Source organism: Centruroides vittatus, unplaced genomic scaffold (genome assembly GCF_030686945.1).
Source record: "Centruroides vittatus isolate TY-2023 unplaced genomic scaffold, ASM3068694v2 contig_397, whole genome shotgun sequence".
NCBI lineage: Eukaryota > Metazoa > Arthropoda > Arachnida > Scorpiones > Buthidae > Centruroides > Centruroides vittatus.
Genome location: NW_027122212.1, coordinates 1590329 through 1613884, shown reverse-complemented (window position 1 = coordinate 1613884; position 23556 = coordinate 1590329). Strand labels below are relative to the sequence as shown.

The 23556-nt window shown below is 28.9% G+C and overlaps 1 protein-coding gene across 1 annotated transcript in view; it reads left to right on the top strand.

Annotated features, from left to right (window-relative positions):
• Positions 1 to 8971: 8971 nt before the first annotated feature.
• SCAP (SREBP cleavage activating protein) overlaps positions 8972 to 23556 on the top strand; it is a 71942-nt gene continuing 57357 nt past the window's right edge. Inside the window, 1 exon segment of the mRNA XM_067271412.1 lies at positions 8972 to 9286. The gene's annotated coding sequence lies outside the window, so the exon portion shown is untranslated.

The window sequence follows — 23556 nt, the reverse complement described above, 5'->3', positions numbered from 1 at the left end:
CAAGTTAAATAACATAATCACGTGACTTATAAAAGTTTACTCATAAAATACTTTTCGTTTTTTTGCGCGAAATATAAATTAGAAGTTAGGAATATAAAAGTATAAGTTAGACACCTAGCGCAGGGGGCTTCCAAAGTGATCGATATCGACTCCTGGAGTCGATAAGGCATTTTGGAGGTCGATCGAAAACGGTTCATTAAAAGTTATCTGTCCAATGAATTAGGTATATGACAGCTCGGAATGTTGTAAATTTGCACATTAAGCAGATCTTTTATATGAAAACGGTAGGCCTATGTAGATTAATACTGACTAACCAGATTTATTAATTATTATTATTATTAACTATATTAGAAAAACGGGAAGAAATCCTCGAAGGAGTCGACTGTGGAAAAAAGTTCGGAAACTTCTGATCTGGCGTATTCTCCCAGATTGTAAATCCAATTCTCGGTAATTATAAAGGTAATCCAAATGCTTAGTTAGTGTTATAGTAATTCATGCACATTAGTTACAATAAATTTGTTGACTTAATACATTCTCGAGTGTTATGGAATTATAGTTAAGACAGGAAATGCTGAGGTTGTGTATAAATTTAACATGTAAAATATCGTTATAGATTAAAAAAAGCAATTAAAAATTTTGTATGAACCTAAGCTTAATAGTTATAATACTTGTAAATACTTATCAATATTCTCTCAATGCATCTTACAAATCATCAAAATTTTTGAAAAATATCTCATTCAAGTTTATCAATATAATATGATACTTTCGCTAGAATAATATAATTCTTTCAAATATATCAGAAATTTTTTATTGGTAATGTCCAACAGGAAAGACAGAACTCTTAAAACAAACCCTGAAGTAAAAGCAAAAAAGAAATAAAACAATAATAATGAACAGGCAAGAAACAATAAAAATATATACTGTAATTATAAAACGGTAATAAGCAATTATTTATTGTGATATCGTCACAATGCCGAGCTGCAATTTTTAATCGGGAGCTTCCAGCTCCTACGGTTTCCATATCTTGTCTCGTCTTTATCGATAACGGAATTAGATAGATGAAAGACAGACAGAAGGACAACAAAAGAAATTTATAGGAATACAATTTTTTTTTCAAATTGCAATGCAATTATAGAATGATATTTAGTTTCCGGAGTTAATTGGAATTTTCTTACCATGGACATTTCTAATATGAAAAACACTTTGGAAGGGAGTGCAATAGCAATTACCTGAAAATAAATTTATAAAACATTAGAAACTTGAATTTACTCCAACAAAAATAACCGACGTATGACGCATTTCCGAAATGATGACATAAATTTTAGAGATGTTATCAGTCCTCATCTACACACAAAAATATATATTTTTTGTGTAGCTGTTGTTAGCAATTAGTATAAATTTATAAGTAACTCTCTTATTTATTCTAGTATGTTTTATATATTTTTAAACTTTTATTGGGATATATATTTACAATAATACTAACATTTAAAGCATAGTATGAAGTAAAATGGTAAGGATTTAGGTATCCGCACGCTCATTATTAATCCAGCAGTCGACGAAAACACTAAAAGATTCCTGGAACTTATCCAAATCGACTTCGGGCAAATTAACAAGAAACATTTTTTGGAACAGTTGTCAACATGACTTGTTTTAGTTACTATCAAGGTGAGATTGAAATAATAATATAGATATCAGTTGAATAAATGGGCTGGAACATCCGGATGTAATTTACTGTACAAGGCTAGTACTTGAAAAAATATATAACATATTTAAGAAAAATTTTGAAGATAAAAATACAGATTAAAGTATTCATATAGCTCATTACATGCTTATCTATTTTTATTTATTTTAAAATTATCGATTAGAATTAATTTAAGTAAAGAATTTTTACCTTGCCGGTTGTTATATATAACAGAGGGAAAGTTTGGCAATGAGTCAAAAAATGACCCTGGAGGATTTTTACATTTTTGGACTCGGGACCTTGAAACGTCGAGAAATGAAAAAAGAAAAAAAAAATTCGGCGATTTTTCTGTATGTATGAATGTTTGTGTGGGGGGTAGCACAATTTTGTTTACTCTTTTTGAAGCTTAACTGCTGTATCTTTCGGTGAAAATTTATGAAATTTTGCAGGTAGATCTGTGTATTAGGAACACTGACGTTATTAATTAAATTTTGATGATTAAAGGTCGAGAGAGGTTGGGAGATAAAGGGGAGTCGTTTGTCGTATCTCGAGTAAAATCGATCTTAATAAGGATTTTATTCGTTACTAGCATTTATAATCTTTTTAAAATAAAACCTATCCTACCCTCAAAATTAAGATTTTTGCCATTTTACAATAATTAATAATATAAAAAGTTTTCAAAATAAAATTTCGTAATAGATGGCGTCACACACAATTTTAATTTTTGCCGGAAAAGTTACGCAACTCGTTGCTGGATTTTTTTAAAAAATTGCTAATGATGAGATCTTCAGTTACATTCTAGAGTTTTCGTGTCTGAAATATAATTAAAATTTTGAAATGTAAGCTATAATCCGAATAAAACTAGAAAATTTTATTTATATTAATATTTTAAACTGTCAAAATTTAAAGTACAGTATTGTAATACTGCATTAAAAATATTTGAATTTTTTAGAAACACTCGAACGTCGCATCATATGCTTAAATTTTTATCATCATCGTGTCATCTATTTATTTTATTTTAAATATTCAAAAAGAGTCATTTTTAATATTATTGAAAACTTATATTTCAATAACTCTTATATTTATATATTTAGTTATCATTGTATTTGTATTGTTCGCTTATTATCGAGATTCGAAAAAATTCTAGAAAATTATACTTTGCTGTTAAACTAAAAATATATATAAATTAAATATTAATAATGTTGTTCGAATGTTTTACCATAAATCAGATTCCGGTATAAGGCATATCTTTGAAGAGATACAGATCGAGTATTACATGCCGGTAATAAAAAATATTGAAGTGTCAAGGTCAGTTCTACTAAAGGAGATAGCGGCAGTTTCCATAGTGTCCTGTCAATAAATACTCGGAAACACGACAAACAAGACACGGCAAGTGCTACTACAGTTTTAAAAACATCATGCTAAACCTACACTTAATTTTCAAAAATTAAGACTCCTAATCTTTAGGAGCCTTTCTAAATTAATACGCATTGAAAGAATTAACAGAGATAGCAAAACTATTTTTTTTTTCCTATTTATAAAAACTACGAAAATAGAAGATAAAGAATAAATTATATTCAATTACAGAAAATTTGAATTTGAATTCTTTTCATATGGCTTAGTTTACAGTTTTAGTAATTGTAGAGATGCGTTGTTCTAAATATTAAACTAAATTATTTAGATACAATCAGTTAGGCCTATATTAAGAAAAGAAATACAAAGTTTTAAATTAACCTAATATAGCGAATAATCGTATTTATCGATTATTATCGTACCTATAACGTTTTCGAGAGCAGCATCGTTAGTAACAGAACATAGCATTGCGTAAATTCCTGCATTGATTAATTTCTGATTACGTTTCCGTAAGAAGAAAAAAAAAAACGCCATGACGACGAAGATAATTAATTTTGTTACTACAAAAGCTCCGATCATCTTCCGTCTAATTTCGTTATTTAAATCGCAATATCAAGAGTTAGATATAGTAAAGAGGGTTGAATCCAATACGTAGCCAATTTATTCATATTTTTTGCATCGGACTGAAGGAATAATTTAATTCTTCCAGTAATATAACTAGAAAAATAATGCATGAAATAATTCTGTAATAATTAATTAAAGAATAAAATAAAATTGCTTAGAAAAATATAATTTTTGACCTCGTAATATCGAATTGGGACGAAATTATTTTTATTTATTCTAATTATAGGCCCGTACAGATTTGTACATATTTTTGAGTTAGATTTAAAGCGTGACCCGAAGTATTTATTTATTCTTTTATTTTTTATTTCAATCTATTTTCTCTTCTGTAATTTTAGAGATTAAAAACGTTGTTCGAAAAATAAATAAATTAAGCTTTTTTAAAGATAATAAAATTTGGGAATGTAAACGGGTCAAATTATTTATTAAAACACGTAAGAAGCTTTAACAATGCTTTACTATTTTAAATTTGTATCAAACATATAAAAAATATGTTTGATACAAATTTAAAATAGTAAAGCATTTTTAGGACTCGAAATTATTTATAATCATGCGCATGCTAGTCTGGGATTTTTAACGTGCTTTATAATTACAAATATTTAAATTTTATGAATTTTTATTAAATATTCTCCAAGATACAACGATGCGCGTATTGGTAGATATTCTAATTGCGCTTAATCGGTAGCTTCAAACAGTTAACACGTGGCCCTATATAATTATTTGCGAAATATACGTTGTATAATATGTCGCTTCGGCACCGGTTTTTGAATCAGAAAATGTCATTTAACTCAGAAAATCCGTCAGAATTATGTTACCTTCGGGCTATAATTTAACCTAGTGGGCGAAGTTAAATGACACCTGGACGCGATTCTGTAACTTAACTGGACAATAGTTAGCCGAATAAATACGTGTTTCGTGATAATCTCTTGTAAAATAAAATAGCGAAACAATTGTTCTTTATACGAAACTCATTTCCTGTTTTATACGATCCGTGGATAGAGTTGAGTGAGATAATATTACACTTACCCGAGTGTTATCATAACAATGCACTTCAACAGTGCAGGTAAGTACTCACCGAATTAATTTTCTGTTGCTGATAATGTCGAATTATCTTTATTTTCCGTGAATAATCTATATAAAACGAATTTAAAATCTATACAATTATGTTATTAAAATTTATTTCTATAGCAGAACGAATTGTCAGTATTTTAAATTAAATCTAAATCAAATTTTTATAAAAAAAAAACTTATAAATGCTCATTAATATTGAAAGTGATTTATTTTTAAAAATATAATTCTATATAAAATATATAAAAATTTAAAAAAATAATTAAAATCTCGATAATATATTCATATTTATTAAATTAATTATACAACAAATAAATACATTTTTTAAATTTTATTTAAGAAAATACTAAATTATATTAGGTTATAAAAACTAACATAAACTTTTATAAATATTTTTATAAATTATATATAAAATTATGATCTTTATCAAGAGAATAATAAGTTTTATAAGGTATTGAGTTTTGATAACCTCAGGCAATTTCTGCTCCAATAAATTTAGTTTTAGGGGAATATCCCGTGTTATAAAAGAACTGTTTTATGTTTTTCTTTCGAAAAATTTCCCTTAATTAAAAGGAAATTTCTCTCGAAAGGAAAATTTTATATTGTTTCCATTAAAAATTAAAGGTCGTATACTACTACTACTACTTATAGATGTAAAGATACATTTTCGCTGTATAAAATACTCAAATTATATATTATGTTGTATTCGGATAATTGTATTCAATATTATACTGTATATTTATTGTTTTATAATTTGAATAAGACAAATTCATAATTAGTAGACCTATTCCAGGAAGATGTGACTAAAACTATTTAAAATTCTATTTACGCATTTATTATACGCTCGATTATAAATAAACTTATTAAAACATTTTTAAAAGGAAATTATAAATAAATATAATATGTGTTGAAATTTTATGCATATTATTAGAATACATTCTACGAATTATTAAACATTAAAAAAAATGTACTGTAAAACAGGTAAAATTATTTATTAAAAACATATAATAGCAAAACCTAACTTTAACTACATTTTACTATTTCATACATTTTAAAAAATTATGTTAAAGTTTGAAACTTTTTAAGCATCCGAAATTATTAATAATCGTATGCAAATTACACTATTTACAGATTTTTAGTACACTATTTACACATAAATTCATATATCTTATTAATTTTAGTCGAATATTTTACAAGCTACGAAGATGCGCGTATTATAGTACACTGTGATAGGTCCGATTAAATTTTAATCAACTGTTAACAGGAAAAAATCTATAAATTTTATATTTTCATGGTTAAAAATTGACTTTTTATTTTAATTTTCTAAATTTATTCTTCTCTTATATACGTTTTTATCCTTGACGAATTCACAAAATTTTGAATATTTTTTTAAAAATCTCTAATTATAACAATTAGAAATTTAATAAATTTTATATAACAATCAATTAATTATTTTCACCAAATAATTTATGCAATTAAAATACCTTATTGAAATAACGTTCGATACAGATTTAGACTCGTAGCTACGGGGGCTATGAGATGGCTAAGCCCCTCGACTTAGTCGGTAGTGCCCGTATGCAGTATATATAATTTATGCTTTCGCTTTCATCACGTAAACTTAGGCAACTGTTATCTATTTTTATATTTAACCTGTACCTAATGGGTATACTGCTAGTTGAAAAAAAAAAAAAAAAAACTCAGTCTGGATTTTTCAGTTTCTCCCTCTAGCCCCTAATGATTTATTCCCAGCTACGGAACTGTAAAGACCATAAAATTTGTATTTTATTAGAACTTTTTAGAGAACAAATCAAGAAACACCGTATTTAGAATTCAAGCGACTCTCACCCTGGAGAGAGTCGCTTGAATTGAATATTAATTGATTAAATTCAATTTAATTTAAAATTATAATAGAATAAATAAATAGAATAAATGAGTTAAATCATAAAAGAATCATAATCTTTTCTATGGTCGACTAAGTAAATATTATTTTTATCGTAATACTGACGTATTAAATAGGTAGCTTTATGTAAGTTGTACTTTATTTATTTTATTTGTTACAACTGAAAAGAGCTATTTATAGCCGAAACGCATTTTGTAACAACAAATGGAATAATAAATATATTTATTGGTAAAACAGTGCATCGAGATTTTTAATTTGCCACTAGAACCACAACTGGACCTATTAGAAAAGGCTGTGGAAAAGAGAAACCCTAGCGGATACCTATTTGATACGGAAATATTACGATAAAAAGAATTAATGGGACCAGAATGTAAAATAAAATATTTTAAATATAATACAGTACTTACAGTTATATTTCATTAATAAATATTGATTATTTTAGATCAAGTTTATTCTGATCATAAAACTTACAAAATGAACTTTCCAATAGAGTCATTCGCTTTCTCGTAAGCTCTTATGGTATTACATTTTCATAACTCCTAATAAAACAATTGATTTTTTCGTAATTTTTTATAACGTAAAAGTAATGTATATATATTATAGATTAACAAGGATAAATTGTAAAGCGGAAAATGTAGCTCTAGACTTAATAAATTACACAGGTAATTTCCTTTTTCAGTTAATATACATTGATCAAGGAAGTCATTGAGCAACACAAAATTGTCTCAACTTTACGAGAATATATACTTTTAATCGAATGTTTACTAGCTCAAAGGAAAAGTTGAAGGGAAGCATTTTAATTTAATTTAATTTTTTTTCAATTACTAAGAGATTAGAATATAAAATCTAGCATGGGATAAAAATAAAATATGTCAATCGCTTCTGGAAATGAGAAATAATCACTACATTACTCAAATTTACTGACCGACAAAACTCAAGAATTGCTTTGTTTTCAATAAGAACTCGTTCTAATTTTATTTAAAAATTTTACTAATTTATGACGCAAATTTTTTAAATGCCAAGATATAATAATTTATCAACACATCAGGTTATTATTATTATTTTTTTAAATCTGAAATATCTAGTCGTCTGTATTGTTTTCTTCCGATAAGCTAGTTCATGCTTGATTACTGAACCATAAAAGTTCAGAAGAAAAAATATAGTAATGTTAATATTGTTAAAGATTATTCTAAGATGGAGAAAAGTACATAAATTTTCTTTAAACAGGTCCTATCCAGTCGCGAAATTTCTTTCGAAACCACGGGTTTAAATATAAGCGAAATAATTATTGGGGGTTCATAGAATGTTAGATATTTATTTATTCACTCATTTATAGAATACAATGATAAATCAGACATGAAATTTACTTTAAAAATCATTTTTATGTTTAAATTATTCCTACGCTTAAAAAAAAAATTGAATTCGAATTTTCAAAATTAAATGTATGGCTGTTACTAACGATAATTCTTAAGAAATATTGCGAAAGTAAACTCGAGCTTATCTTTAAACTTTTATCTACAAGAAGAACTATCAAAATTATCTCGAAAGAAAATTATATTAAGCTTTACAGACACTTACGGTATTGCTAAGGAACACAAATTTGTTTTAAGATTATAGATTATGTAAAATCTTATAACAAAGTTAATCTTATAATGTAAAATCGACAATATAGAGATAAATACGTTCGATTTGAATAAATAAACATACACGATAATTCGTAAGCGTTTTTATGTTTTGTGACGTTTTGCAGATAAAACGTACAGAAATTGGTGATTATACGTGTCACTTATTGTCCGAATTTAGTTCGCAACCAACGATATAACACAGTCTGGATTTCTGACATTTTTTAAAACGCCTTTGTATAGGCTTATAAATTTCAAGCATGTTTGAAGTATTTCGGTGAGTTTATTTTTCTACAACAGAAAGATTTTTCGGAACAGAATTTTCTTATATAATTAATACGCTGGTATTAAAAATGTCCGACTTTTTTTTAGTGTCAAAATTTAGAGCTTTCATCACCCGGTTGATAAGTACGCATTAATGTATGTGCTGGAATGAAAATAAAACCAATTTTGGTCACAGCAATGTGCTCATTTATATTAATAATACGAAAACGTCAAAAAAAGAATGCGCTTGGTCGAAATTATTACAAGTCGTACTTTTATCGACGTTAAACATCGGCTTACGCCATATCTCTCGTTACGTACACCACATATTTTAATACATAACTTTAAAATTAAAAATATATAAAGTGAAATTAAAGATTTATAACAATCATTAATAAATTATTAAAAACGTAAAATAATTTTTAAAAATATAAAATTTTTATTTACTTAAACGATGAATGAATATTGTAGATGGCGGTAGTTGTTGCCATGTTGTTTCTGTAAGTGTAATGACGTCTTAACGCTAACCGACTTCAATGACGAATTTATAGTTTTAAAACGTTTAATATCGAAGATAATCTTCGATTACATCATCGCAGACAATCTAGACAACACACAATAAGGCGAACAGGTCAGATTTCTCGATAATATAACGAATTACATAGCGTCTGAAAGGCTCGAAGGAGCAGACGATAATTTGCTGCATGGTTATCGGCATGTTAGAGGCATCGGTTGTTTTTAAAGGAAGGAACTCACATTTGACATTTGGCCAAGCTTGTAAGTTATCATTAATTATGCAAAATAAGTTGGTTTTAAGAAACTTACAGTAGATTTAAATCTACTGATTGGTATTGTTACATTCTCTCTTGCATACGTTAATATTTTATCTACCTGTACTTATTCTTTGATACTATATTCTCATAATGATATCATTTCATCAAGGTTTACTACAAGAGTTACCTGTTCATTGTCAAGGTTTCAAAGAAGTAAGCATTATCCTAATGAAAGTTAGGTCTATTCAGACTCGTCAATTTAAAATAGAATTGATGATTAAAATGATGGAAAGAAGTTATAATCTGGTTGTTAAATAATGTAGCCAACAAAAGATATATTATGTATTAATAATAGTTTAGGAGAAATTGTTTACTTTTATGATTTAATAAAAGTAAACAATTTCTCCTACCACCATGAAAAGATACCAGCAATACGACTCGGCCAGTATTGCTGGTATCTTTTCATGGTGGTAATGATTGACATTTAGTTTGCTTTCTTGATTACGTGGCTGATATCTCATTGAAGATTATGTTGAGTGACATCTAATAATTTGGTTTATCTGTTGTTTAATATATAATTCTAAAAATGCAGTGGTCGACGATCATTTAAGTAAAATGATGCTCCACGAGAATTTATTAGTAATTCAATTTAAAATATTTGTTTCTGGGAAACTTAATATTTTACTAGTGATTTATGAATAATTTTTGGCAAATTATTGATATGTTATAATAATCATTTGCATTTGGTCTATTTTATTACATAAGTACTTCTATCAAATTGTGTATTTTGGTTGTGATTGATGATTGGTATTTGATTTCTAAAGTGATAAATTTAAGTTCATTAATTAATTTAAAACTTCTAGCAAATTTTAAAAGTTTTATGAAAGTATTTTAATGTTTGTTCAAAATCTATTAGATTTTCAAATAATAATTTAAATTCTAATATTTATTAGATTATTTAAATGATAAATATATGTATACTAAAACAGATAACATCTTGTGAACATTTTAGTATGATTTTAGATTCTGATTTACTTCATACTGACAGTTAAAATATTAAGGGTATGCACTTGAGAAATTTAGGATGTTATAACTATTATAAATATTTACTATATCATATCTCAAATAAGGAATAAAAATCACAAGTTATTTCTATGAGTTAAAATCAGAAAGTAATCAAAGTAGAATGTTGAAATTTTACTATAAATGAACATTTTTGTTTGTATATAGTGGGTTTCGGGTTTAATTTCTGTAGATTAGACAAATTGATCCTCTTAGGTGAATGGCCAACCTACGATGATTAAAATGTATAGAAAAGATTGAGATCTGTGGGGTTTTTAAAAGTGGAATGGCAGTTGACTTTGAGGAAACTAATTTGGTTTCTATAACTTGGAGAGTGATGTTTGAGATAAATTAATCGTCAATCTGTACCGGGCATGTGTGGTTCTCTGCATAATGTTAAAAACATTCTGCTTGTAAAAAATTCTAAATGTATAATTTAACCTTAATGTTTTAGTTTGTGGAATTAAACTTGAGGATGTCTGTTATATACAGATGAACGTGTTACTTTACAGTAAAATTTTAACATTTTGCTGGATTTTGGTGTTGGTGAGCGTTAATTTTGAATATCTACCAAGTTGTTTGAAGATTGTTCTTAATCAAAGTAGCACTAACATTTATCTTCAGATGTTATACATTAACTTCAGTAAATTACACCACCAACAGTAATAACCAGTCAAAAAAAATCAAAATGTTTTCAGGCTTTATAAAGCCATCATCACTGAAAATTTTTCAAGACACAATTAAGCATACACAATGTACTGGGACATGTTTTCAAATTTCCATTGTTCTATTGCCAGTGATATTTTTTTGAAGGTTCAAATTTAAACTTGTAAAAACAAATACTTTCAACAGACAATATTAAATAAAAATCAATAAATTTAGTAATAAAATTTCCACTATGTCACTAAACTAATAAACCAGCAAAAGAACCATTCACTTTGTAAAGCAAATGTTTTCATCCATTTTTAGAAGGACATCTTTTGGCTGGTGTTATAAGTTCGAATTGCACATTTTTTGAACAGATCTTAATTTCAACATTTCTGTCACTGATTGGTGGAAAAGTTGTACTGTACATTCATTTCTCTGGAATGTGATGTTTCTGTTAAATTGATATGTATTTTCCATGGCTTTGGGATTGTGCTATCCTCTTTATAGTTGATGGCTTTTTTCTTGCAGCTGCCTTGTATATTTCCATTAACCCCAGATATTTGATGTGTGATCTATCCACTGTTCTTTGTATGATTTTGGCCGAATTGAAATGGGATTTTAATGACTGGATTCCTGCATATGTTGACAGGAACTTTTGATATGTTTGCTCGGTGTTCATTTAGTTGGGTGGTAATGTGCTGACATGTGGCTCCTATGTATTCTAATTTTTCATTGTATTTCTGGTCCATAAGTGGGATGGAATATATACCCAGTGAATATTGCCAGGTTTGCAGATCTTTGGAATTTCTAATTAGATTAAATATGGATGGGCTCCTTTTCAGGGTCACATTAATATTGTAGTTGCAGGCAATTTCTTTGTATACAGGAACTAATGTTGCATTATATGTTATCACCTTGTATGTATCCAAAGTGGATTGGGAGCTAGAAGTGTTATTCTTGTGTGTAAACATGATGTTCTATGAAACAATTTTTTAAAAAACTTCTTTAAAAAGTATTGATAGATGAAAAAGCAACAGTTATCTATATTGTCTTACCTTTAAAGTTTTAATATTTTTTAAGAAGTTTTTTAAAAAAGTTGTTTTAAAAACTGCACCATAAATATATATATTTTACTTATACAATGTTCTATGAGCCCTCTGTTGATTTCTTTTTATCAAAATCATGACTGCCATTTGTTTTAAAATGATGCCAAATTCCCATTCTCTTTTCATCTGATCTGATGTGTGTATGGACTAGGGACTAAGGAGTTAAGTGCAGTCAGCCTAAAAGAATAGGGATCATGAAAGCATGATGGTATGAAAATGGGGAGATATGTGGGTTTTTTGCAAATCCTTGTGGTGATGTGTCCATTATTCAATCTTATGTCTATGTTCAGGAAATGAGATTTCCTTTGATTGTCATTTAAAGTTGAGAAATAATGCATATGGGTTATTTTTGAAGTCATCCAGTAATCGTTGTATATCAGGATCATGGTACCATAAAATGAAAATATCATCAATGTATCCAGAGCAGTGTTTCTCAACCTGGGGGTCAAGGTGATATTAAAGGGGAGTCGTGAAACAATAATGAAATCTTTTTATGAGAAAAAATCATTTATTATAAACTTATAAACATTTTACTTACAATAAGTACACATGTAAAGAAAAGAAATTAATGTGATGGTTGCATTTATAATTATAGTCAAAATTCAATTAGTAATAGTAAGGCTTACTGTTGTTATTCCTTTGGGTGGGGGTTGCGAAATATTAATTTTATTTATATTTACTATTTGGGGGTTGCAGAGCTAAGAAGGTTAAGAATTGCTGATCTAGAGTATATAGTGATGCGATGTTGATACATAGGAAGGATGGAGGTTTCTAGCTTTTGATTGACTAACTCACATTAGGTGCCCAAAAGGGGGCTTCCCATCAGAACTCCCCTGTTTTGGAAGAAAGTATCACTTTCAAAGGTAAAAAATGATATATGACACAAAATTTCTGCCAGTTCTAATATATTAGTGGTAACTGGATATGTTCTTGATGTTAGACATGAAAAAATCTCTTAAGAAACAAAAGCATTGTTTGATTTTTACTGATAGAAACAATGACTGAAAGTCACATACAGTGAACCATTCCTGGCCTCTCAACTGGGAACCTGTAAGTTTTATGATGAGTTGTTGGGCATGTGTATATGAGGAAAGGCGTTGCAAAATGAAATTATTGATAATTCTCTCTATATGTATAGTTGGTGATGATGCCTTATCTACAACCTGTCAAATGTTTGCTGGGTTTGTGAGTTTTTGCAAAGGTGAATATATGGGGAGAATGGTGGCATTACAAATATGAAGGATGTTGGCTAAGGATGTGTTAGATGTATGTAGTACATTGGATTGTAGTTTAAGTAGAAAGCATCAGGAACCATAGAACAATGTGTTTGTTGTATGTAATCCCAAATGCCCACTTGGTAGGTGGATCTTTTCATGAGAATGATTTATTTAAATTTGTCAGTTCTTACCACCACTACATAATTTGATTTCATCCACACTTTTGAATACTGTAGATATTTCCAAATTTTTATCATATTGTGGCTTAGAGTTGCATGTGATAGAGAAGAATGCCTTCCACCTGTATAGATTCTTATGAGGTTTATCCATACTTTTCAGAAGAGAGTCCATTTCCAGAATGATGTTTTTAGGCTTAACTGTACGATGTGATGCAAATAGTGGGCTGCTCTCAATTAATCTTCATAATTCTTGTGGAGGGTTAATGTCACCCCAAGAAGTAAGGCATTAGTTCAATTGAAAGGAATGTATGCCTTTGTATATGTGCAAGCCATTTAATTTTGTGATGTTTCTCTGAAGACTGCATGCTAGAGAATCTGCTAATGTTATTACACCTGTATCAATGGTGTAAAGTAGTTGTTGGTTGATATCATACAGTTGGTTTTTGCAGTTGATGAGAGATTTAAGAATGGCATATTTCCTTTTTTTAGCAGTATGGATAGCTTTACAAAGAGCACAATTCTGAACCCATGGAAAGTATATATCAATTCAACAGAAACATCACATTCAAGGCAACATGATATGTACAGTACAACCTTTCTACCAACCAGCAACGGTGATGTAGAGATTAAGATCTGTTCAAAAAATGTGCAAATTTAGAACACTAGCCTGAAGATATCCTTTTAAAAATGGATGGCATTTGCTTTCCAAAGAGGGTGGTTTTTTTGCTGTTATTGGTTTAGTGACAGAAAATTCTGTTACAGTAGAGCATCGATTATCTGACCCCCGATTAACCGACCGCGTTCTAGTCGGCAAATTCAAATGTCCACTAGTGATGTAGTGCTACAATATTTAGTTATGTCTTGGCTACTTTAATATTATTTTTGTTAAATTTTTGCATGTTTTAGCTGGCAGCACTGGCTCGACCATGAAAGGGAGGCTAGTATTTAAACTAGGCCTAATACACTATACTAATAATGTATTTTTTCATACTTTTCAGTTATCCGACCAACCCCAGTCCCCAATTAAGTCGGATAATCGATGCTCTACTGTATTAATATTAACCAGTAATTGGGTGTTGCTTTTTATCAATAAATCCAGAGGTTTAAATTCAAAATTAGAAAAATAAATAATTTTCAATGGATATTTTTATCCAAATATTTCATTCTAATTGTATTAAAAGATTTTGACCTTGATTTATTCCATTAAAACAAAAACAGAACATGTGACCCATGATTCATAACGGGATGAAACACAAGATTAAATTAAAGTAAATACAAAATAAAATAAATATTCTAAGTGAATGCAATTATAATTTGAAGAGAATCTTTCCATGCAGTGGGAATGGATTCATGAGCTTTAAAATTAATGCATCTCTACTTTCTTTCAGAGTAGATTTCCATCTATTCTAGTGTTCTTAAATCAGTTTTCTCTTTGACTGGACATCAGGGCAGTATCCTGAAAGAGAATCTCTAGCCCCGTATATTAAGGAGGTTGCAAGAAAGTATGTGTATCCAAATTTTTTTTATCAAAAAACTTGGTAACACCTATCCTAGCTATAAAGAAAGCATTCAACAAAAGGAACCAAAAATCTGCCACATCCTACAACCTGGCTTTCAATTTTCTTTATAAAACAATACCAAAAAGGAAAGAAAAAGACTATGTTATAAACAAAACCTGACTGTCTATCAATTAATATGCAATGAGAAGGACCCAGAAGCCCAGGTATATGCAGTCTACTCTCCCTAATCTGCCATCTGTCCACTTTTGTTTACTCAGAATTTCAGGCAGTTATACAGGTAGTAGCAACAAATGTTTTCATTTTGTAGCACATTTTTATTACAGCAAGTTTTATTAACATATTATCCACTTGAAGAATGAGATAACCATTGTCTATCAGTGTTTCTGATGGCTAAACACTTTGTGTACGGCCATTGTCTTTCTTGTATGTATATATGTATGTATGTCTATCAGTGTTAAATGATTATTACTTATTATCACAAGCACTTCAAACATTTTATAAATGTCATCTTCAAATCAAGAAGAGAGTGTAATTTTGGAACATTAGAATAAAATTTAAATACAAAGGTTAACTATTCGAAGATTGAATATAAATACAAATTTTTGAAAAATACAAAGTTACATTTATAATGAACTTAGGCATGAGAATAGCAAGTGCATGAAAAGATATATGGAAAGTAAAACTGAATAGTAACAGATATATTGAAGGAGATGGGAATAAACTAGAAGATGAAACCAACAAAAAATATAAACATTTACATATTGATGTTATAAAAGATAATATATGCATATATATGTGTGTGTAAGTAACTTTGTTTAGCACCAATAGACAGTGGTTATCTCATTCTTTAAGTGGATAGAACAGATGTAGATCTTCTCTGAAACAAAGTTGAGTTACATTAATTTTAAAGATTGTGGAACTATTTCCACCGCATGGAGAATCCTCTTTGAATTATAGTTGCATTCACTTAGTATATATACAGTATATATTGTTTAGTCTTGTGTGTCATTTTGTTCTGCTTCTTGGGTGAAGTGTTCTTTGTTTCCTTCAATGGAATATGTCAAAATAAAAGTCTTTCAATATAGTTTCAAGGAACAGAGCAAGAAAACATTAAACAAACATTTTCAGTTTGCTTGAGAAGCCTTCTTTGTGTTCATTAAAAACAGTTTTAAAGAGATACAGTAGAGAGTTGTTAATTTGAACACCGATTATGCGAATCACCGGTTATCCAAACAATTTTCAGTCGGACTATGTCGTGCTGAATCAAACGTTTTTGATACTAGATTTACTTCTAAAGTATAATTTTCATGTTTTTATATTCTTCAATATATTTATTTTGTTTGTACAAAATAAAGAAATAATTTTTAACGATACAATAGCCTCGATTATTATTATAAAAATTTTCGTTAGGCTTAAAATCGGCGAAAATTCAACACGAAGCAACATGCGATGGAGAAAAATTCAACACGAAGTGACACGCAACAGAGAAAAATTTGAACATTGGACAGGTTAATATAATTTTTCGTACATAATTGGTTATCCGAACAAATCACTAATCCGAACAACCCCAGTCTCCAATTGATTCAGATTAATGACTCTCTACTGTATCCTGTTTTGGAACAAAATGTTCATTGATGTAGTTGTCTTTTGAAATCACTGTTTTTTTTTTGAATTTTCAATATACAAAATTACAGAAAACATAAAATTATATAAAATTGATAACAAAATAAAAATAAACTTTATGGTCACATATGTTATGGCTTTTATGGTATTTACCATTGTTTTTATCTTGGGGCTATTAAATAAAGACTGCCACATGATTAGTATATATATGGCCATAAAAAGAAATTTTATTTTATGTTATCATGTTTGTATAATTTTATTTTAACTTCTGTAATTCTATGTTTGTATAATTTTATTTTAACTTCTGTAATTCTACATCCTTATTGCTATTAATTTTATTTTAACTTCTGTAATTCTACATCCTTATTGCTATTAGAAAATTCTTGGGAATTCTGTAATTCTGCATCTGCAGGTATATAGGAATGATACCAGTAATCTAACAATCCAAAACTGCGGTTTAATTATGTTTATTTTGGTTGATTACATACATAACTATATGCATTTTGGGCTGACTTACATTTTAAGGTCTCTCATCTAATTAAAATTAAGAGCTAGGTATAAGTACAAAATTAATTAAACATAAAAATGATAATGAAACTAAATATAATAGTATCTTACTTTGTATTTAATTAACTGTCTCCTTAAAAATGAAAGGATGCAAACATGACATGAAACATATTTTACCAATACAGCAAATGTTACGGATGGATACAGCCCATTAGATTATAGATGTTTTCTGCTATTGTAATAGGCTGTTAGTCTTTAAAAGTGAACTACATGTTATGTTAAAGTGTAACCACATTGTAGTCAACATATTTACAGCTCCCAGACCTACCCACAGTCAAGGGATGATGTCATATCACCTCTTGGTGATTTGTATCCCATCACGTGTTTAGTAGATTTCCTTTACATAAATTATTCTTGATTGCTATGTGTTCTTTAAATTTTCTTTTGTATATGTCCTATTCATGATGTAAGATTTTAATCTAGTTTTTGTCTATTGTGCAACCTGTCTGTTTTGTGTGCTGGTACCATGGTGATTGTTTAAGACATACAGTGGCATTAGGGTTCTGCCTGTCTTTCCTAAGTAATAATATGGGGGTTGGCATGTGCATAGTAAACTACAAACGATACCTGCATAATCTATTTTTTCTTCTTTGGCTACTTCTTTACAAAATAGTGTATTGGTGACATTTCCTCCTACAACATGGTACAGAACATAGAAACAGAAAAAAATCATTTAGAAAAAGAGTTAATATTATGAAATGTTTTATTGAAATTAATGTGAATAGTGCTAAGCAACATCACTAAGCCCTATGTATTAATAACAAACCAAACAATCACTATAATTAATCGGGCTGTTTTTTGCTACTATTAATGATTAGATATTATTTAATATTTAATTATTGGTATTATTATCATGAGTAACCATGGATGGTTATATAGAATTAAATATATCTGGAAATGAAGAATTGCTTGGCAATCTGGATGATGTAATTGGCAATGCAACCTCATGGTCAGCAGGAGTTATGGGTTCAAATCCTCCTCCTAGCTGATTTCTTTCTTCTAGACCGTTCTAAAATTATTTAATAAATATTAAATTATTATAATTATTAATTTTGATAGGATATAGCACCTAACATCTATCTCTAACACCAAATTACTTAATATCTAATTATTAATTGTAGTACCTGGTAGAGGTGGGAGATCTGAGTGCAGAACTTTTCTGATGGAATGGTTCCATTGGAACTGTTAAGATAGATAGTTCTGTCAAAACTGTTAAGCTAGACTGTTCCTTGGAACAGTTCTGCTAGATGGTAAGATAATAAGAATGTCCTGGCCATGCTTTTGTTGATGTTTTGTCAACAATTGTGATACTACCATTATAAATAAAAACTGCTAAAGGAAACAAACTAATGGTTATAACACCCACAGTCCATATGCTCTGGCAATGACTTTCCCTCTACTTTCTATGTGATGTAACTTTTGCTTTCTTATGTCTTGTTAAAGTTGCGAACTCTTCATCACTTTCTCATAAAATGACTCTAAAGCAAAGAATCTTTGAAATTTAGTGAAAGTCATTAAGAACAAAACATTTGTAAGAATATTAAACATATTCTTTAATCACTTATGCTTTAAAAACTGGAATAATTCATAAATGAAGACCAACACCTGAAGAAACCAGCATACACTAACAAAAAAATAATACTGTACTAAAGTTTTCATGTTTCCTAATACACATCTTCCTAAAGTGTGTGTTACAGATGAATATGTTAATAAAAGTATCATTTTGAGTTAATTCATGCTGGTTTTGGGCATTGATCTTCATATTTTATAATATCTGTATTTTTTTATTTATTTTTTGATACTTTGGACCCAATGCTTTTAGATTTTTTAACCTATCAAAGATGCTGTAGAACTCATCTCTAAAAAAACAGATATAGATTATAGAGTTGGAGATAGATTTTCAGAATATCTTAATTGTAGAGATGTGATCTTCTCATTAACATCTAGAGATTTTTCACTAAAGAAGGTTTTCTTGCTTGTCTTACCATATTTTTCAATTCAATTACAAAACTCATTCTTCTTTTCAAATAGCTTAGTACCATTGACATGAAATTTGATAAAACATTTCTTAATATTAACCCTTTTTCTGAATGATTTTTTTCTGTTTCCTCTATAAATTTTAATTTTTCAACAAGGATTCTGACTTTTTTCACAGGCCAAGACAATCTCCACTACCTCAAGATAATTTTGTACTATGTTGCCAGGTCTTAGGAGGAAATGTCACTAATACACTATTTTGTAAAGCAGTAGCCAAAAATCAACAAAAACTGGCTTGCTATAGTTAAAATATACAATAAAATAAAATACATTTAATTGCTGTGTAAGTAATTGCAAGAATTATCCAGGAAAAAAACAATAATCTATGTTTTGGTATGATTACAATATTACAGAACAGTATATACTATACAGAAGTATATACTACAGTTAGGGATTGCAATTGCTGGATCCCTTATCCATCAATCCAGCTGGATTTAGCGCATTCTTTGGCCTGCTGGATCCGCAAATATTCAATTAACTTTCTAAATAATGCTGCAAAAATCTACGTTGTCGGCATTGCTGCTTTGTTACGTGCGCTATCGCTTGGCAGCGAGAGTGATGTTGCCGTTCAGTGCGGCACGTGCTACACTTCCTGTCTATACTGCACCGCCCGCTCTTTCACCTCTGCTGATCTAATTGCCAGTTGACTTTCTGCTCTCGCTAAATAAAGTGTTTTTGCGCTAAATAAAAGAAGTAACTCCTCTTCTAGTCCTGGTGCATAATTCTAATTTATGGTCGGTCGGTTGTGACGTCAATGAATCGTGTGACAGAACGATTTATGATTATTTGATGACCCTGAAACCAACTAGCGTAGAGGCAGAAAGGGCCTTCTCCGCAGCGGGATATATATGCAATTCATTAAGAAGTAGATTGGGAGAAACCATCAATACCATTTGTTTCTTGAGATCCTACTTCCAGAAAAGTCAAAAAAATAACAGAAGTGATTGATTTAATTTTATTTAATCCTTTAAAATGCTTTATTCAAGACAAGACTAATATTTTATAACTTCTACTCTAATTCTATTAAGTAAGAGTTTTTAACTTTGATTCTATAAGTGGTTAGTAGGCTAGGCAAGGCAGTTTTATTGTGAAAATTAGTGAGAAACTGAGACTACCTAGTTAGTTAAATAGTTCATTAAATTAATGACTATCAGTATCTTAGATATATGATGATATGAATGTATGTGATTCATGATTGTGATAATAATAACTAACTACTAGACTACTACTAATTACTTACTACTTTACTAACACTAATAATTAAATTACTTATAAATAACTACAGACTGATATGTAGAGCCTATATAAGAAAACTGTAAGACTGATAGTCACTTAGCCACTGATTATCCGTCCTTACATTATTATAATATATTAATATAAATTAATTATTAGTATTGCCTTTGCTATTATTTAACTTAAAGATTACATTAAATGTTTAGTTAGATTATAATTATAAAGTTAATTATCTCTATCTCAGGTGTTAAACCGAACCAAAGTTAAGTTTACTACCTCAATGTGTAAGAAGTTTTACTGATTTATAGTGACCAGTCTAAATAATAAAAGCTTCTTAAGTATTTTAAAAAAATGTTCTATTTCTTTAAAAAAAAACAAATTGCTGGGTAGATAGATTAGATAGATAACACTTTATTGCACCAAAAATACATCCGCACTGGATCCAGCTGGAATGATGTTGGTCCAGCAAAAATCCAGCTGGATTGAAAACACTGCTGGATTGCAATCCCTAACTACAGTATACAGATTTTACAGTATATACTATACAGTATAACTATAGTATATACAGAACAGTAATATACTATAGTTATTAGGTAACTATAGTATATTAAGAGAAGTTATTGGGGAATTCAGTTTAGTTTCATACACAAACATCAGGATTTAACTGTTAAATATGATGTGCTTTTTAGTATATGCAAATCAGAGACCAGTGTTTAAATTTTGTGCCTTTTATTGTGGATAGAATGATTGATGCATAATAACATTTCATTGACTTGTGAGTTAAAAATATAACCCCTGGCAAAAAGTATTTGAGCATGATGTAAGAAAATAAAATAGTTTAGTTTGAGCTCATTTTACAGGAAAATAAAAATGTAATGTTCGAAACAAAAATATACATTTTGTTCAATGGATTATGAAATATTAATCACTTTAATAATAATGCTTCAAATGAATAAACCAAACCATTTTTCCACAAAAGAATTTTTACATAAAGCAGTATTGGAAAAAAGTTCTTGAGCAATAATAATAATAATAAAATTACATGGCACTTTAATAGAAGTTAATATTTTGTTGGTCTTCCTCTTGATCTTATTATATCTTCTATGCATCTTGGCACTATCAAAATTAATTCAGTGAAGGTTTTTTGCTCCAGCTAATTTTAATGGTGTCTTTAAGTTTATTAGTTGTGCCCAGTGCTGTGGAGTCAGTAAAAAAAAATACTCAACTCCTACCCAAACTTTTGATAATTTTAGTAGGATGATTCCGATTCCGGCAAAATTAAATACCAAGTCATTTTATGGGGGCAGACGTGCTCATAGGGGGTACCCTACACTGAACTCTGAAAGGAGCTCGGGACATTTACCCAAATACTTTTATAATTAGTATTTTTAATATTTAACTTACATTAATATTTATTTGTATTAAAAAAAATAATTTTTAACAAATATTTAATAAGACGAGAAAGGGGGGACAATAAAATTCTACATCTACATATATTCGACAGTATTTGCACTTCAATTTCACCCTTCCAGAAAAATTAGTCCAACTAAAAAGTGTGCGATCTAGCTACTTCAGCCCCTTGTTCAGAAAAGAAAAATATATACTCTGCTTAATTAGTCTGGCTCATTCAGAAAAATAGAATACTTATTTAGAGCAAGAATAATAAAGGAATGATTCAAAAATATTCAAATTCAATTGGGTCAAAATAATTTAACTACTAAACATAAATACTGCAAAGAAAACTACATATTTAATAAATTAAATTGCTGCATTTTGTATTTAAAATAAATGAATTATAACAAAATACAAAAACATTTTAAAAAATTAATAAATATAAAATAAATTTTCTTTCATTTAAATAAAAAAACTAAATTAAATTTAAAATGCCAGAGCCAGAGTGGATGCATTTTTCCTGACCCAACTCCTCTGGCAAGAAATTTCTCCCAACACCACAGCCTTGCCTTTCATCAACCAGCATTTTCAACTTTGTCCATAAATTTTCAGTAGGGTTTAAATTTGGACTATTTGCAGGCTCTTAGACTTAAAATTTTTTTTTTTCATTTGGCTCTCTGGCATATGGCATTATCATCCTGCAAACAACCTCAGCATCACCAAAATTATCTTTAATTGCTACTGTTAGAAATGATTATAAAATTCTCTCATATGCTTATGCTGTTACAGTCTCATTAAGAATACATATATTTCCAGAGCCAATAGCTGACATGCAGCTCAAATCATTAAACTTGTTAGAAATTTAATGTTCATATTCAGGCAATCTTCCTTAAATTTCTCATCTGGACATCTCAAAATGAATATTCCTGTATTGTTACCATACCCAATGCATATATGACCCTCATCTGAAAAAATAACCTTTTTCCAGTCTTTTGCGATCAACTTTTGTGCTGTCTTGACCATTTTAAACAATTTTTTTTTTTTTTTTTGGTCAGAAAGTGTTTTGTTTTGGCTTTGCAGATGGAAATCCTGTGTCATTCAGTCTATTTCTTATTGTTCTATCACAAACATTTGTTTTATTTTTCTTTCATTTTGCATTTAATTGTTTGGAAGACATTTTTTGATTTTTTTTAAACATTTTTTTCAATAAGTGATCTTGGATCTTGATGGTTTTGCATTTCCTGTGTCTTTAAAGTTTTGCCAAGTGTAATTTACAGTTCCTAACAACATACCAACAAATAGTCAAAAGTGCTTGTGAAATATTTTTTGTGTTTTTACTCAACAAAACCTTTCTAATGCCAATAGACAGTGCTCTTAAACTTTTATATGATAAGAATCTGGCATGAAAAATTAATTATTTCTTTCATACACATCAACACACATTGCAACTTTTCTTTGATTTTTTTCCATCTTGTAGTAGCTTTATAATTTGTTTTCTCACATCATTCCTAAATTCTTTCATTGAGGGCCACTGTTTAAGCAAAGACAGATAAAATATCAATGTTTACTTAGAAAATGATGCAAGCACACCTCTTAAAGCTAATAGTTTCTTGAAATCAGAATGCTCAAATCTATAAATTTAGAAATATTGAAATATTTTTTCCAACTATCTATATGTTCAAATACTTTC